We start from the raw sequence: 8187 nt of genomic DNA, 5'->3' as shown, positions 1-8187 counted from the left end.
ATGACAAAGACACAAGCACACTCACACTCTACTCTCTCTCTGTCTCTCTCACTCACTCACACAGTAACTTTGTTGATTTATGTACATCTGCATTTTCAAATTGTTGTGTTCCAGGTGTTGTTTATTTTTCTTACAGGTACGGCAGATGGTGATATATTGTGCATTTCTATTTGTACTCCGTCCTTTTATTACATCTTCTCCTACCCCCTCCTTTCTTTTCTCCTTGCCTGTCTTGCCTTGGACATTGTCATACTGTATACTACATATAATGTAATAACTGAAACAACACAAAGAGAAATGAAGAAATACACAGATAAAAGAAACACCTGAACAAGAGAAGCCTATAGAGAATTAATAGAGCTGATCTTGGAAAAGCAAAATGTTTGGCACAACAGTGCATTCAGATCATAATTGTGATTGCAGAAGCTGCCAGACAGCACAGGATTTAAAAACAAAATTACAAAATAAATAGAAATAACCTTTAAGTTTGAAGTTGCATCACTTTATACAAGATGACAGAACCAATAGAGGCCTGCAATAATATTTTATAAAGTATGAATATGGCTGTTTATGTTAGTCCTCTGTGTAGTCATAATTTAAAAACTGCCATACCTCTCACCATGAAATAACACTTACATACCTTTTAAAGGGAATTCTTCTCAATTCTTCTCAGCCATCAAGAGTCTGTTTTGTCGCTACAACTCTACTATTTGGCTTAATTTCCTTCCAAAGCATTGCAAATAAAAGGGACAGTGTGTTAGCAAAAGACTGAGGCCCTGTTCATGCTTACTACTAAAATGCATTTTCAGTGATCTGATCAGGAGCGAACAGCTCTCACTAAACAAAAGAAAAACAAATCGAACAAGCATAACACAAAGAATGTCTCCCTGTGCTGAAGGGGCCACTCATGAAAAGGGGGCGAAATAGTAACAAGTAACACTCTCATGCACACACAAACACACACAGATGGAGATGTGGCCGGGCGTCGGGCCAGACGCTCCGAGAGAAGGAAACTCACATTCTTGTGATGAGGAGTCATCAAGTATCAGGTTCCATAGACTCTGGCTGAGGCTGGAGCCCCCTCACCACCTCAGTGCACACACACACACACACACACACACACACACACACACACACACACACACACACACACACACACAGAGCGGGACAGAGATAAGTCAAAGAAAATAATAAGAAGAGATAAACACGCGCAAACACAGCCCACACCATTGTGTGTAGATAAAAATGCGCAAAAATCATGAACTGCTGCTTCTTGTAACCTTTTAAGACCTGTCTGTAGAGACATTAGGATTAAATGGTAGATTTTGTTATAATAGAGAAATGTTTATTTTTCTCTTTGAGTGTTTATACAATAAAAAAAACCCCAAAAAAACAAAGTTAAACAGGTTGAATGAATGCAGAGGAATGTGCCGGGTTGTTGCAATGTGAAGCATCCAGGTCAAATAATCATAATGGAAGGAGGAGGTAGAGTAATGAAGGACTGATGTGTAATTCAACTTGGTTCCACTAGATGTCAATGTCACTCTGTCTTTTGCTTTAATCAGTCACCAGGTTGAATTCTTTAAGTGTGTAGTGTGAGTGTTTCTCATTAAATGAGTCCTTTTATAAAAGATTTTGTACACAGTTAGGTAAAAAGTAAAAGATTTGGGGGATAGTTTGGTACTGTGCATGGATTTGGATGATGTCTAACATGTGCTATTTAGTTGTATTTTAATCTCAGAAACAGCTAATTTTGACACTTTTTTTTTTAAATAATTCAAGTATTTATTAGATTTTGCATTTTATAACAGCAAATACAAAGATGCAGCAACCAAAAGTAAGAAGCAAACAAACAAAAAACACAAAACAAAACAAACAAACAAAACTTCCCTAATGTATAATCCATTGTTCGACAATGTAGAATCCCATGTACCTTCATCCATTGTACGCCCTAGATCCCTTTCCCATGCTTTTTTCAGGCTCTTATTTATATTATTTTTAATTCATGGGCAAATATCATACCATTTCGCAGCTGTGCACAGCTCATTGCTCATTGGGTTCAATTCAATTCCAAGATATTTCATTTCCTTGTCCACCCACTTAAAGTTAAAGCCCGATATTAAGTTATGACTGCAAGCCCGGGAAACTGGCATCGCCTCTGATTTATGCTAATTAATTTTGTACCCCGAAAACATTGAGTGTGTATTAATCACCTCTAATAGTTTTGTGATAGAATTAGTTGGGTCTTGGTTTAATACCAGCACATCATCTGCATAAAGGAATAATTTGTGTTCTCTGTCTCCCCCAAATACACCTTTAATCTCTGCATTTTCTCTGATTTGAATAGCTAATGGCTCTAAAATATTATAAATAGCAATGGGCTTAAATTGCATCCTTGGCGTGTTGATCTGGAAATACTAAAAAAAGGAGAAAGTACCCCATTTGTAAATACAGCTGCTTCTGGACCAGAGTACATGGTTCTAATTCATCTGCAAAAGTTGTCACCTATTCCAAACTTTTCCGGGGCTGTGAACAGAAAGTTCCACTCCACCCTATCAAAAGCTTTCTGTGCATCTAAAGATATAGCCAATACAGGATTTGTGTTATTCAGCCACAGCAGGAGTAGTAATCTCCTCATATTATCAGAAGCAGATCTATTCTTGATAAACCCTACTTGATCTTGATGAATAATTTGTGGTATTACAACCTCCAACCTTGTTGCTAAAACTTTGGATAGAATTTTGCAATCCACATTGATTAAACTTATCGGTCTGTAATTACCTGGATCAGTTAAATCCTTGTTGCCTTTTGGAATTAGTGATATTACTGCCTGATTAAAACTTGCAGGGAGTCGTCCAAATTCAAAGGCTTCATGTAATACTTCAGTTAGAAAAGGACATAGCAAATCTATAAATTTATGGTAAAATTCTGCTGGGAATCCATCTATTCCTGGTGACTTCCCAGCTTTCATTGCACGAATAGCTTCTTTTATTTCTACCTCAGTTAGGGGAGTTTCCAATTTGTTCCTACCCTCTTGTGAGATTTTTGGTATTTTCATTTTATCAAAGTATGTACTCAGCAGATCCATACTTACTTTGTTATCGGACGTGTATAAATCTTGATAAAATATTTTAAAAATTGTGTTGATCTCTGAAGAGGATGTAACTAATTTATCATCCTTTTTAACTGCCGTAATAACATTCTGATTGTCCATTTGCTTAAGTTGTCTGGCTAATAGCCTGCCTGTCTTCTCACCATTCTCATAGAAATTAGTTTTAAGACGAAAGAGGGCATACTCTGCTTTTTTGTTATAAATTTCATGAAGATCATATTTAAGCTGACAAATCTCTTTAAATTTATTATCATCAAATTTTCCTGCTAATTGTTTTTCCAATTTACTTATATTTTAAGTTTTTATCTTTTCCTTATTTTTTCCATTTTTCTTAGAACTATAGCCTATGCACTTTCCACGAATAAATGCCTTCAAAGCATCCCATACAATGGCCAGCCTGTCCGTAGATCCAACATTCACCTCTAAAAAATATCTTATATCCTCTTTTAGGGTTGATACAAATTTTTCGTCCTGGAGTTTAGTCTCCACCTACCCGTTCTGTTCTTTTCAACATTTAGATTTATGTGCAATTCTACTGGTGCGTGATCTGTTAAAGCAATCACACCTATGTCACAGTTTACTACTAAATGGACACATGATTTAGAAATCAAAAAATAATCTATTCGGGAATATGTCTTATGCGAATGAGAGTAAAAGGTGTATTCTCTTTGCATAGGGTGAAACAGCCTCCAAATATCTACCACACTGAGATCTTCTTTTAAAGCATCTATCGCTGTCCCAGTTCTAGTACTTGAAGTTGCATTAATGGCACTTCTATCAATATATTCGTCCATCACATTATTAAAGTCTCCACCTAATAAGATCTGGCCCTTCATGTTCCCTAGCATCTTGTTAACCTCATCCATAAAATTAGGTTCATCCCTGTTTGGGGCATAAATATTGCACAGAACAACCTGAACTCCATTAATGAGAGCCTGCAGAGCTAACACTCGCCCATCTTCATCCCGGCTTTCCTTCAATAATACAAAGTTTAGTCTTTTATTAATAAGTATCATGACACCACGACTCTTGCTTGATATTGAGTTATGAAATACTTTCCCAACCCAATCCCTTTTTCATTTCAATGCTTCATTTTCATTCGCAAAATGCGTCTCCTGGATGTATGCAATATCAGCATTGTCACGTACTGGTGACAAAGGAGAACGGTTGAGTTTCATCTCATAAAACTGATACCGCTTCACTTTTAGAGTGAAGTCGAAGGCCGTATCAGTAAACCACTCTGAAGTCAAGCGTGCAAGTGACGGTCCAGCAAAATCTTTGAAAATGGGGAATAAACAAGTAAAATTAACACCTGATGAGGAATGGTTAGAAAACAACAAACCGGAGCAGGTAAAATAAGTGCAAATAGGTGGAGAAATCCTTGAAAAGCTAAAAACTGAAGTGGGAAGGGAAATGCAATCCCTCAGCTGTTACCCAGCTGAGAGCTGCCCTGATCAACAACAGCCTGTGCTACAGATCATTAATTTAACCAGTTGTTAACAGTAATCTGCATTAAGCTTACAGTTACTCAAATTCAGTACAATGACATATGAGATGAAGTAAAGTAGGCAAATATTTAAACTATCCATCCATCCATCCATCCATCCATCTTCATCCTCTTTATCCGAGGCCGGGTCGCGGGGGCAGCAGCCTAAGCAAAGAGGCCCAGACCTCCCTCTCCCCAGCCACCTCCTCCAGCTTATCCGGGGGAACACCAAGGTGTTCCCAGGCCAGCCAAGAGATATAATCTCTCCAGCGTGTCCTGGGTCTGCCCCGGGGCCTCCTCCCAGTGGGACATGCCTGGAACACCTCACCCAGGAGGCGCCCAGGGGGCATCCTTGTCAGATGCCCGAACCACCTCAGCTGGCTCCTTTCGATGTGGAGCAGCAGCGGCTCTACTCTGAGCCCCTCCCGGATGGGCGAACTTCTCACCCTATCTCTAAGGGAGAGGCCAACCACCCTTCGGAGGAAGCTCATTCCTGCCGCTTGTATCCGCGATCTCGTTCTTTCGGTCACTACCCACAGCTCGTGGCCATAGGTGAGGGTAGGGACGTAGATCGACCGGTAAATTGAGAGCTTCGCTTTTACACTCAGCTCCCTCTTCACCACGACGGACCGGTACAGTGTCCGCATTACTGCAGCTGCAGCCCCAATCCGTCTGTCGATCTCCGGCTCCCTTCTCCCATCACTCGCGAACAAGACCCCGAGATACTTGAACTCCTCCACTTGGAGTATCCTCGAAAGGATAAAGAGCTGGTCCAGTGTTCCGCGACCAGGACGAAAACCGCATTGTTCCTCCTGTATCCGAGGTTCGACTAGCGGACGAACTCTCCTTTCCAGCACCCTGGCATAGACTTTCCCAGGGAGGCTGAGGAGTGTGATCCCCCTGTAGTTGGAACACACCCTCCGGTCTCCCCTCTTAAAGATGGGGACCACCACCCCGGTCTGCCAGTCCACGGGTACTGCCCCTGATCTCCACGCAACATTGCAGAGGCGTGTCAACCAGGACAGCCTTACATTGTCCAGAGCCTTCAGGAACTCGGGGCGGACCTCATCAACACCAGGGGCTCTGCCACCAAGGAGTTGTTTAACTGCCTCAGTGACCTCGCCCCCGGAAATTGGCGGGTCATTCCCCTCATCCCCAGACTCTTCTTCCTCCTCGGAAGACGTGTCAGTGGGGTTAAGGAGGTCCTCGAAGTATTCCTTCCACCGCATGACAATTTTCTCAGTCGACGTCAGCAGCGCTCCGCCAGCACTATACACAGTGCAGGTAGAGCACCGCTTTCCCCTCCTGAGACGCCTGACGGTTTGCCAGAATCTCTTCGAGGCAGTCTGAAAGTCTTATTCCATGGCCTCTCCGAACTCCTCCCACACCCGAGTTTTTGCTTCAGCCACTGCCCGAGCCGCATTCCGCTTGGCCTGTCGATACCTGTCGGCTGCCTCCGGACTCCCACAGGCTAACCAAGCCCAATAGGACTCCTTCTTCAGCCTGGTGGCTCCCTTCACCTCTGGTGTCCAGGCACCAACCACCTTGCGGCCGCAGCTCAGTGCAGCAGCTTCAGCAATGGAGACGCTGAACATGGTCCATTCAGACTCAATGTCCCCAGTCTCCCTCGGAATGCTGTTGAAGCTCTGCCGGAGGTGTGCGTTGAAGATCTCGCGGACTGGGGCCTCTGCTAGACGTTCTCAGCACACCCTCACTACGCGTTTAGGTGCACCAGGTCTGTCCAGCGTCCTTCCCTGCCACCTGATCCAACTCACCACCAGGTGGTGATCAGTTGACAGCTCAGCCCCTCTCTTTACCCGAGTGTCCAGAACATATGGTCGCAGGTCTGGTGATACGATTACAAAATCGATCATCGACCTACGGCCTAGAGCATCCTGGTGCCACGTGCACTTATGGACACTCTTATGTTCAAACAAGGTGTTCGTTATGGCCAAACTGTGATTAGCACAGAAGTCCAATAACAAAGCACCGCTCAGGTTCAGATCAGGGAAGCCGTTCCTCCCAATCACGCCCCTCCAGGTCTCGCTGTCGTTACCCATGTGAGCATTGAAGTCTCCCAGCAGGACAACAGAGTCTCCAGGTGGAGCACCTTCCAGCACCCCCCCAGGGACTCTAAGAAGGCTGGGTACTCCAAATTGCCACTCGGCGCATAAGCGCAGATGACAGTCAGGACTCGTTCCCCGACCCTAAGGCGCAGGGAACAAACCCTCTCATCCACCGGGAAAAACCCCAACGTACCGGCAGCAAGCCGAGGGGATATTAGAATACCCACCCCAGCCCGCCGCCTCTCACCAGGGGCAACTCCAGACTGAGACAGAGTCCAGCCCCTCTCCAGGAGACTGGTTCCAGAGCCCAAGCCATGCGTAGAGGTGAGCCCGACTATATCTAGCCGGTACCTCTCAACCTCGCGCACTAACTCAGGCTCCTTCCCCACCAGAGAGGTGACATTCCATGTCCCAATTGCCAGTCTTGGCAGCCGGGGGTCAGTCCGCCAGGGCCTCCGCTCCTGGCCGCCACCCGGCACACAATGCACCCGACCCCTATGGCGCCTCCTGCGGGTGGTGGGCCTGCGGGAGGATGGGCCTATGTCTCCTCTTCGGGCTGTGCCCGGCCGGGCCCCATGGACTAAGGCCCGGCCACCAGACGCTCGCCCTCGGGCACCCTCCCCGGGCCTGGCTCCAGGGCGGGGCCCCGGTAACCCTGTCCCGGGCAGGGTAAACTGGTCCCTCGATTTTCTTTTCATATTTAAACTAATGAAGTGCATAGAGGCACTTGACCTGTTTGAAAGACTGTTATCCTAATATGAGCCATTGTTGAGATATAGAGCACACCTACAAAACAACTAATATGCTGAACCCTGTATAAAACGGCTAAAACTACATGATGGAGAAGCTGAATTGAATATGAAAGTGCAAGTCTTTGCCACTGTGGGCAAAGCACGCAACCACTGTGTGAGGTTGCGTTGCGGTCTCTTCTGAGCTGATGAGCAAGCTACACATTATCAGATCGAGAGCTGGCTGAGAACTCATAAAAGAGAGGGAAAAAAAACCCCATGATAACTATGATAACTGGAGTGTGCAGCATTTCTGTGAGCAGTTTTCCTGTATCTTGACTCATATGTGTGGAGTGTTCACAGCATCAGCATCATGTTCTTGCTTATTTGTTTCGTTGGGTTGAAAAATAATTAAATAAACTTGTGATCATACTTATGGATCACCATGGCACATATCATCAGCCATGTGATTTATTTATGCAGATGAAAAAGTGAGTGTGAATGTGCCTGACGTCGCAGTGTGTGTGTGCGCTGTGTAAAAGTAATGGTCTCCAATTGTGAGAGCGGTGATTCTGCAGGTCACCATGCAAAAAAAAAAAAAAAGAAAGAAAGAAAAAAAAGGAGGAAAAAAAAGAGGAAAAAAATTTACATTGTGGATGAAAAATAATAGGAAAAAGGTTTTGTGTTTATCAGCCAAGAACAACTACAATCTCATTTTCTGCTTTTAAGAAAGAAAGAGAGAGATGTGTGTGGTTAAGCAGTGATAATAATAATGAAAATGTCTTAGTTTGTCAT

Source organism: Simochromis diagramma, unplaced genomic scaffold (assembly GCF_900408965.1).
Source record: "Simochromis diagramma unplaced genomic scaffold, fSimDia1.1 OVJJ01000822.1, whole genome shotgun sequence".
Taxonomy (NCBI): Eukaryota; Metazoa; Chordata; class Actinopteri; order Cichliformes; family Cichlidae; genus Simochromis; species Simochromis diagramma.
Note: the sequence above shows the minus strand (reverse complement) of the source record.